Source organism: Equus asinus, chromosome 17, assembly GCF_041296235.1.
Source record: "Equus asinus isolate D_3611 breed Donkey chromosome 17, EquAss-T2T_v2, whole genome shotgun sequence".
Classification (NCBI taxonomy): Eukaryota; Metazoa; Chordata; class Mammalia; order Perissodactyla; family Equidae; genus Equus; species Equus asinus.
Window position 1 is genome coordinate 48,025,492 of NC_091806.1, and position 10,579 is coordinate 48,036,070.

A 10,579-nucleotide genomic window follows, 5' to 3' on the forward strand; every position below is an offset into this window, starting at 1 on the left:
AGCCCAGTTGTCCAGCAATAGGAGAACAGTCAATAAACGGAGGTTTACTCAGAAAATGAAACCTATGGAGATTCTCAAAAACATGATGTTAGCAAAAGTCACCAGACGCAAAGCAGTAATTGCTGTGTCATTCCATTTATTTGAAATCCTAAACTATATGCTAGAAACAAATGAGAACCGTGGTAGCCTCCAGCAGAGGTGGAGTCGGAGATGAACCGAGACAAGCACGGGGAGTTTTCCGGGAATATAACGTTCTGTATCCTGGTAAAGGACTGGCTTACAGCGTGGCACGGGCCTGTCCAAACTCTTCAAACGTGCACCCCATTGTTGATGAGTGCTACATTCAAAGGAAAGCAACTTAAACAAATATTAAACTGTAGCTAATAATATTCATGCCGAAGTGTTCACGGGGACATACGCTGACGTCAAATTGGAATTGCCGTGTAGAGCCCTTCACGAAAGACCGCATCACAGCAGAGGAAGAAAGAAACTGAAAAGAAAGTCTCAACCATCGGGAGTTCGAGGGAACAGTTTGTGAATAACATTTCCAGTAAATTTCTCCTAACCTGGAAAGAGACATCATTTCCAGCCTGGACTGTGCCCATTTATTGCCCATCCCAGGCCAAAGAGGAGCAAGGGGAGGGGTCTGATGGACTTAGTAATGTGGCAGGCGAGAAAATGGGCCTTGACCATTAGCTGGAGACGGAGGGTCTCGCCGTGCCCCAGGAGCATCATCATCTTTCTCCTGCAGCAGATATTAAAGACGGAGGGAGATAAGTGCCTCTTACTGTTGTTTTCCCTTATTAAAATTCCCGCTTCATCACTTATGGGTGTTCCAGGCTCACCCGAGGCCGGATCATTGACGTGATGAGAGGATATGAGCCGTGCCGAGGGGGAGACCCAGAGGCTCCAGGTTGTCCCCATAAGACTCTGGAAGATTTGAGATTCAGGAAGGGGAGCGCCACACCCAACTACGACCACGTTGTTTTCCTCCAACAAAAGTTCCAGTGACATGGATCTATGAAAATAAAACATGAATGGGAACATTTGTCGTCCACATCCTTCACGGGGGAACTCAGGGAACGTCTTCCTCTTGAACAGTCACCTTCAGCAGAAGGGGAAGTTTCCGAACTATATCTTGACTAGAAAGGGAGAGTTCCAGAAAGCAAGGACAGCTGCTCTGCCAGTCCCTGAAGGACAAAGTGGCCCCGATTGTGGCCGAGGGAATGAGAACGAGAAGCCCCAAGTGGGGCCTCCCTACACCCTGAATCACCTGGGAAGTACTCTCATCACCAAGGCAACGTGGTACCAGCTTCCAGGGCAGAGGACGGCCATCCTTGCTACAACGGTGCCTGCATCGTGTGCATCTAAAATTGTATAGGTAGAGATTTTAAACACTCTCTGTCACCTTCTTCTGTCTGGATAGTTTTGTGACGCCTTCTCTATATTAATTTCCCCTCTACCAAACTCCCCACTTCATCCAGATAGGTAGAGAAATATGGATAGATACAGATGGTTTTTTGAAAAGTAGAACTTATACAAAGGGCCAACTTTAGGGGAAACAATGAGACCAAGATAGAATCATTTATTCATTCATTTGTTTATTCAGTCAACAATGCTTGAGCACCAGTGTCCTCTCTGTGCCTGGCCACCTTCCTTGGGCATACGGTAGCAAGCACATCACGGGAAAACCCCTGCCTTTTTGTGGCTTGCGTTCTAGCTGATGTGGTTTATAGAGAAAAATGTATCAGAGAAGGAGGAAAAGCAGAAGCAGGAGGGGTGGCTTCATCAGGGAGGGGGCATTGGAGCCAGACCAGGCAGGTCCACAGCTGCCCATGACGGGTAAATAGGAAAAGAACCAACGGGGCAAAAGCCCAGCGGGAGAAGGGTTTGTAGAGTCTTTGGGGACCCCAAGGAAGTCACTGAGGCTGGAGCCCACTGACCAAAGACAGGAGTGGGAGGAGAGATAGAGAGGAGATTCAGGGAGAAGGGGCCAGAGTCTTAGGACTGCGAAGGGCAAGACGCAACTAGGAATTCATCATAACAGACGAAATCAAAGAGATTCTCCAAAATTTCATCTTTTTTTCTTTGATACTAAGTCCAGTCTGCATTAGAAAGGAGTGGAGAATTTTCTTCACCACAGCCCATCGCCAAGCGCTCTCCTGTACCGTCAATGAGTCAGCAGAGGAGATGAACAGTCAGAGGTCACCTTTTGGGAAAAGAAAAGCAATTCCTTTATTGGCACTTACACTAATTGAGACTTTCCACCCAGCCAAATCCTGGAAATGGAAGGAGATGAAGTGAATTAGAAGATTCATGAATGTTCACGCCTTATCTGATCCCTAAGCTTGTGGTCAAGGACCGTCCACAGCAGAACCTGGGGCACCCCGCCCGTGGAAGGCCCAGGTCAGCTTCCCCCACTGAGATTCTCCAGCCGCCGTCGAGCTGTGGAGCACCCTTCAGTCATGGACCCGCCAGGAGGTTGAGGTGAGAGACTCTGTCTATCCTCTCCGTCCTTTCTCTCCTTGATGTGCCTCTTTGGGTAACCTTGCTATCCTCTTATTTAACTCTGCAAGCCTTTATCCGAAGGGCGTGCTATCTTTGCCACCTCTCTGCCTCCCTGAATGGTCGTTCTCCTAAGCCGAGGGGAGCAGGTGAAGTGGGTCTTGTCGGTCCCTCTGGAGAATGTCCAGGAGAGACAGGCACTGTGACTCCTTTGCCTGGCCGCTAAAGCTCTGTGGCTCTCTTTCTTAATTTGCCCCTGAGGCTCTCCTGGGGGTCAGCATTCTGGGAATATTATAGATTCTAGGACAAAGGAATCAAGAAATAAAACAGAAGGGAAGAAAAGAAAAGGTGTTATTATTTGGGGGCTATCATGAGAGAGCACAAAACAAAATTAAAATAAGAGAAGCTTTCAATGAAGGAATTTGGAATTAACCTCCAAGTTCACTTTTAAACTCGGCGTATCGGGGCTCAGTGCACGGAACTAAGCAAAGCTGCATAGGATGAGAGTATGGATTCTAGAGGCTCAGGTCTCTCCAGACTTGGGGTGTCACCTCGCCTAGTAACGCAGCATCCAGAAGGGGAAGTCACAGAGAGAGTTGGAATGTCCACTGGGGAGTTCCATGGCCTCAGCTTTACAGATTAAATGGTGCCCTGGCTGAAGTCAGGCAGGGCGGGTCCCAAAGGCAGCCCTACCACTTCCGAGGCGTGCACTCTTCAGATTACGGTAGCCTGCTGTATTTCAAAGCCTGTATCACAAAACAGAATCTCTTTATTCTGCTTCCATGCTCCAGTTGAGACAGAAAATGGAGTAATTCTTGAAAGATACTGAAATAACTCAGGAACCTATAGGAAGAAGCTCGACATGTGTAGATACAGTAGGAAAATGAAGCGCCATCAAGATTGGGTCTAGGTTCTGCATAGCTCTACATGTCAAATATAGTCTCTCGCACTCTAAACTGATCCACTTTGGTCGTGTTTAGCCCAAATGGATTCTTTGGTTTTATAGGAATCTCATCAAAGCCATAAATGATTGTGTTAAAGCAAATGATTATGATCCAGCAACTTGATGAACTGTAGTTTGCTTGGTTGCCGTCAGCAAACTCCCAAGGGTGACACAAAACCAGACTTCATATTTGACTTCTGGCTATTTACTTTGAGTGTATATTTTCCTGATTGAATTTCTACATTGGGTATCCCTCACTTTAGAACTGGTGAAATAAAGAACGTTGAACAAGTGTTTCCTTTTCCCTTTCTCTAATTAACTTATTAATTTTCAAACACCCAGAGACCCCAAAGATAATTTATATAAGCAATCTTTATATGCCTAAGTGCAGATTGCAGATAGTATGTAAATCTCTGTTTCCGAACAAATGCTTATTCCGTCCACATGCTCCAGGGAGTTGTCTCAGAAGGTGTTAGAGGGAATTTATTATTCCTAGAAAATATGGTTAGGGTAGAGTAGATAGGCCATGGTTTTTTTAAACACTCATGTATACCTTTATTTCGAGAAATAGCTATTCAGTACCAAATAAAAAATTTGTAAACATGTCTTGTCACTGAAGAGAGATATTTAGTCCATTGCTATCAAAGTGGTCAGCTAATATCACATGTAAAATATTCCATAACAGAGATTTCTACTGCTGGCAGGAATGGAGCAATATTTTTAAAAGCATCTGGGATGTATTGATGAAAAGAGGGGTAGAACCTCTCACATGTGAGCTGGGGAAACGTGGCTGCCATTTTGTCCTGGGCACTGGCTTATTCTAGACATGGCTAGTGACCGCAGCTCTGGACATGTCAAGGCAGAGGGTAACCACCTCAGGAAAAATAAAACTGGAGGGAAGGCCACGTGGGCCTGGAATGACTATGTTGGAAACTTGAGAGGCCTCAAACATATGGCCGGTTTCCCCTTCAAGACAGTAGCCGAATTCTGAAGTTGCACTAGACAGGCATCTAAAGATGTAAGCCAGAAAAATGGACTTGCCAGATTCTACACGAAAGTACGCTGTCATCACGGTTATGACTGCATGCAATTCATAGATCAATGTGAGGAGACCTGATGTCTTAACAAGGCTGAAGCTGCCCCCCCACGGAGATACGCTTCTCTGTCTATTTACATCTTCTTCATTTTCTCTTTAAAATATCCCGTAGCTGTGGTATTCAGTGTTGAGAACTTGAATACAACTTCCGTTACGTTTATTCTTATTTCATATTTTGATGCTGCTGTAAATGGAGGTTTAAAGTTCACTTGTCAAGGGTTTGCTTGAGAACATATAGACATAGAATTGATTTTGGATGTTAAACTTGTGTCTTGCAACCCTGGTCAATTCACTTATTAGTTCTAGGAGATTTTTTACACTTTATTTTAGACTCTTTTGTAAACAATCGTGTAGTCGCTGAATAGAGAAAACTTTAATCCTTCTTTTCCAACATTTATGCTATTTGTTTATTGTTCATTGTTCATCTAGGGAAGTTTTGAATTGAAGTGGTGAGTGGCCTTAGGGGGAAGAGTTAAATACTGACGCATCAAGTATGAGTGAGCTGAGCTTTCTTCGCAGATGCCTCATGTCAGACTGAGGAAGCGCCCTTATGTTGTCAGTTTACTGAGAATTCTTATGATGGATAAGGTTATATTTGTCCTATTTTTTTCTACTTCCGCTACATTCTGCATTCAGTGGATCTCTCCTCTTTATTTTGTCTAATATGGAAAATTACATTGATTCCTTTTAAAATGTTAAACCAATCTCGTGTTCTCTGATAAGGCCCTTTGGGGCATTGTTATACTATAAAAATGAGATAATAATTGGGGCCAGCCCAGTGGTGCAGCAGTTAAGTGCGCACGTTCCGCTTCAGCCACTCGGGGTTCCTGGTTCGGATCCCGGGTGCGGACACGGCACCGCTTGGCTCACTATGCTGTGGTAGGCGTCCCACTTATAAAGTAGAGGAAGATGGGATGGATGTTAGCTCAGGGCCAGTCTTCCTCAGCAAAAAGAGGAGGATTGGCAGCAGTTAGTTCAGGGCTAATCTTCCTCAAAAAAAAAAAAGAAAGAAAAGAAAGAATAAATAAAATGTCCTAGCAATGAGAGAGAGAGACAGAGAAAGTGATTAACTTCACAGGAGCAATAATACCAACAGGAGAATTCTCAAAAGAAAGGAGAGAAGCCAGATGACTTTAAGGAAACATCATCTTTAAAGTGCTAAAAAATTCATGTACATATATTGCTTTATACCCAATACGTTATCCTTTTGTAACAGAAGTACAATAAGAATGTTCAAGGGAATTAGAACTGCATTGAGGGAAATATTAGAGACTCCTTCAGGCAGGGAGGACACGACTCAGAGACAAGGAAATGCAGGCAGGAGTGTAGAGACAAGACACGAGGGTAATTAATAATTACTATTGGCTACAGAAAACACTTGAATGTGAAATCTGAAAGAACAGATATAATTAAAATGATTGACAAAACATAAAGCAAATGGGGCGCAGGAACGAGATGGAGTTAAAGCGCTCCCGTTTGCAGGAATGTAGGAAAAGTACAAAGGCAACGCTCTGTATCGGACTCCAGGAAGCAAGAAAACGTGTGTTAGTCTTTAGGGAAATCGCTAAACGAATCAAAAAATATATATAAACAACACTTTAAAGGGGAAAATATAAATAATAGTAAAACACTTTCTTAATCAAAAAGAAGGCAAGAAATAAGACCAAAAAAAAGGGAAGGTACTACTGGCGACTCACATAGAATACGGACAGTTATCAGCATGTGAGAAATTGCCTTAAATGTAAGTTTACTAAACGTTTTACATGACAAAGTATCTCAGGCTGGATTTTTAAAAAAGCAAATTCTAACTCTACGCTGTGTAAAACAAATAGGAAATATAAAGACATGGAAGGGTTAAAAGTAAAAGGACCCTCCCCAGAACCGCGTACTACGCAAATTTATGAAAAAAGAAAGCTTGCATAGCTATACTAATTTGAGACAAATTGCAAGTTACGCAAAGAAACATTATTACATGTAAAGAAATATATTTTTAATGATAAAGGAATCAATCATTCAATAAGTTATCCGTATGTTAAATCTATAACACAGTTTTGAAATAAATAGAGCTGGCATTTCCTAGACGTAAATGGGGGAATACTTAAATACATAATGAAAAAGGAAATTTTGACACGTTTCTCTCAATATCCGATAAACAATGAGAAAAAAATTGTAGGAAGAAAATCCGAAAATCATTATTAATGACAATGATCTAATTAAGATAGATGAAACATTGCATACACCGAAATAACAGAATTCAAGTCTTTTTCAAGTGCATATGGATTATTTACTGAAATAGATGAAGTAGTAGGATGCAGAGAAAGTCTAAGCAAATTCAGAGGGTTTAAAATTTTAAAAGCAAATTATGTGAAGCACATTGAAATTAAACTAGAAATCAATAGCAAAAGCATAAGTAATAAATCTATGGCTGCCTACCTAGGAATTTAAAAAACACACTTCTACATAATGCATGCGTCAGGAAAAAGATCCCAATAGAAATTAGAAAGTAGAAAGTAATTTAAGCGAAACGTTAATGAAGATATGGCATATTAAGCTGGTACCCAAATGCATATATTGAAAAGAAGAAAAGTGCCAAATCAATTATTTATGCTTCCATCAGAAGAAGATAGAAAAAGAAGAACAAACAAAACTTACTGGAAGTAGAAAAAAAGAAACAATAAAGAGCAGAAATCCATGACGTAAAAATCAGAGATGCACCTACTGCAAATCTTAGTTTCTAATACGGCTCTCCAGGGAAAACAGCACCAGGGCTCCCTGGAGAAATAGCTGATCCTAGGACTGGGGTGGGAAATACTCACGATGAGCCTGGAGTATTTTATCGTGCTAGAAAGTGAGCAATTGCTCAAAACAAACAAACAAACCAAAACCCAGTTCTACAATGATGGCATATATCAGAGCAACACAGGGGCGGACTGAAAGAGACCTCAGTGGCCAAGGCTGCAGCAATTTGACCCAAAATAAGTAAAGTAGTATTACAATATAACCTAAATTATTAAAATAAATATCCGTGAGTACACCGGTATAAATCAATGATTGAATAAATCAGTGACTGGGGGAGCAGACTCAAACCTTCCATGTCGAAGAATTCCACCTGATAGAAGTATAGATACTCCACCCTAAGGAGGGGAGAATTAGTCTCTTTAGGAAGGGACGTCCTTCCTAAGCGCACGGTGCGCAACGTAGAAAAGAGAGTAACTTCACGTTAGAGAAGCCTGACAAACACCCGCTCAACCGAGGTGATCGAGGTCGACACCAGCCATGATGAGTCCTGTTGATAGTACCTACTCTCGATGTGATGTGATGAGAGGAGCACTTTACCTCCGCCGTCTTTCTCCCCAAAACCCGGACCTCTACTCCAATCACGAGAAAATATCAGACAAATCCTAACTGAGGCGCCTTCTGCAAGAGATCTGACCAGAACTCTGAGAAACTGTCAAGGTCATCAAAAACAGAAAAAGAAAGTCTGAGAAACTGTCATGGCCAAGAGGAGCCTAAGGAGATGTGACAAGTAAGTGTGATGGAGTGTCCTGGATGGGATCCCAGAATGGAGAAAAGACTTCAGATGAAAACTAAGAAAATCTAAATAAAGGATAGGATTTAGTTAATTGCAATATATCAACGTTGGTTTATTAAGTGTAGTAAATAGGCACACTAATAGGGGAATGTGGGTCTGCAATGGATGGAAGCTCTCTGTACTATTTTTGCAATTGTTCTGTAAATCTAAAACTTTTCTAAAGAAAAGTCTATTAAAAAATTAAATTAGGGGCTGGCCCGCTGGCTCAGCGGTTAAGTTCTCAAATTCCACTTTGGCGGCCCCGGGTTCACAGGTTTGGATATCAGGTTCGGACCTAGGCACCACTTGGCAAGCCATGCTGTGGCGGGCATCCCACATATAAAGTAGAGGAAGATGGGCACGGATGTTAGCCCAGGGCCAGTCTTCCTCAGCTAAAAAAGAGGAGGATTGGCGGCAGATGTTAGCTCAGGGCTAATCTTCCTCAAAAAAAAAATTAATTAAATTGGACAACAGCAAAAAAAAAACCATGAACGTGGTAGAAAGTACAGAACTAAATGTTGTTGATGACAAGTGATAGGGTATGAGAACTCCCCCTACAGGCCTTCCAGACTGCAATTTCCTTGAGTTTTCTCTTATTCATTTCACAATATTAATTTTAAAAGGATGAATACAGAATTTGGGATGTGCTTACCTCTGGGGGGAGGGGAGGGGGGAGTAGGGGTTATTGGTAGACGTGGGTTGTTGTGACTGTTCTTGTTCTCAGATTAGGTGATGAGTTCTTGATTGCTAATTATAAGTAAATTAATTATAATTAAGTAACTAATTATACGTAAGTTATAAGAAATTATAAATAAAGAATAAGTAAATAATTATCATTATAAGTAAATTAATGTAAATTTACATTATAAGTAAAATAAAAGAGTTCTAAGCATGGTTCAACGGTGACAGGGAGTCATCAGCCAAGATTATAAATAATCCAATTCCGCCAATATGATGACTATTTCAATTTAACAAATTCCAGAGTATTCGTGTGACTGGGTTGATTCTGCCAATATCTGGCTCAGGCAGGATTATTGCTTCCCGAGCCCATCCCATCCATTAGCATCAGTGACAATATATCGTGGACGATAGCATTGTGATAATATATTGGATAGTATTTATCTCTGAAACTAGAGAAAGGGTGAGGAATTTTATTTCCAAATTACATCTGCTGCTTACGTGTGGGGCAATAGTCCCTAATATCAAGTAACGCGCAGTCTCTGGGCAAATTCCCCAGAATATATCTTTACGATTGGTTTGTTCAAATCTAGTCAGGAACTAAGCAATTTCCACGTTACTTTCGTTTGTTACAGTTTTCAAGTACTTTGTTGAATAGGAGTGTCCCTTTTTTCATGCCACTGACTTGAAGAAGAAACTGGGATCCTTACTCTATGGAGAGTCTCACAGTTTTAGTTCATCTAATTAGGCATGCATTTTTTTACAGTAAGTATGAGTGCTGTATGAATAAACAATTTTTCAATATGCTTCTGAATTTTACAGGTGTGTATACCGTGGGCCAGGGATACCAACTCTAGGGTTTGATACTAAGGGGTGCAGAAATTTTAATAAACAGAAACCTCATTCAGTTGGAGTCGGGAGGCCAAAAGGGGGCGCTCTCGCACCCGCTTCGTAGCGGAGCCCAAAGGAAGCAGAAGTTCTTCCTCTTCTTGATGGGCAAGAAGCTCGGCCCACGAGAGACTCTCACCCCTCAGTGAAAAGCCACTGCACCTGTTTCTAACAGCCCTCCCGACTTTCTCTTCCCCTCTAGAAAAGAGTTTCTCCGCTCTTGCTGCCGGGGCCTCGCATGTGGCTCCCCATGGTTGCAGACCCCAAATGGCGCTTCTTTGCTGATCCCGACCCATTTTTGCTGGAGAAATAGCTGGCTATTTGTTTAAGGTCAATAGGGGCTAACAGCGCATGTAGGAAAAAGTCCTGTGTACAAAGATATTCTTTGTAAAATTACCTATAATATTAAATTAATGGAAACAAATGTACCTCAGTAGGGAATGGGGAAATTAATTACGTTACGTACACAATTTCTATTCACTCCTTAAGAATTTTAATATCTATGCCTAATGTATTGATAGGGAAATATGGCAAAGTGATATACTCGACGCAGAGAAGCATGCACAATGAGGGTATCATTTTCCAGGCAGCGTCTTCTTGAACTTCTGCATTTCTTAGGGACTTGAAGCTAGAGTGACGGAGTGAAACGCTGCTGGGGACACCATCTCCCTTAAGACGTGGGCAGCGGAATTTTAAGTGGCACACTGAGGTCGAGAGAGGGAAGCGTGCTGGGCTCTAATGGGTTTCTTCTTCCCCAGATAGCTCCGCGATCTCTAGGGCAGGAAGCGTGAAGGAGGAGAAGGGTGTCTTTCCAGGGTGTCAACATCTCGTGCTCCGTGTTTGAAGCTGCTTTAAGAAAGCAATTACTCCCGTACCCAGCCCCACTTGAGAGCAGCTG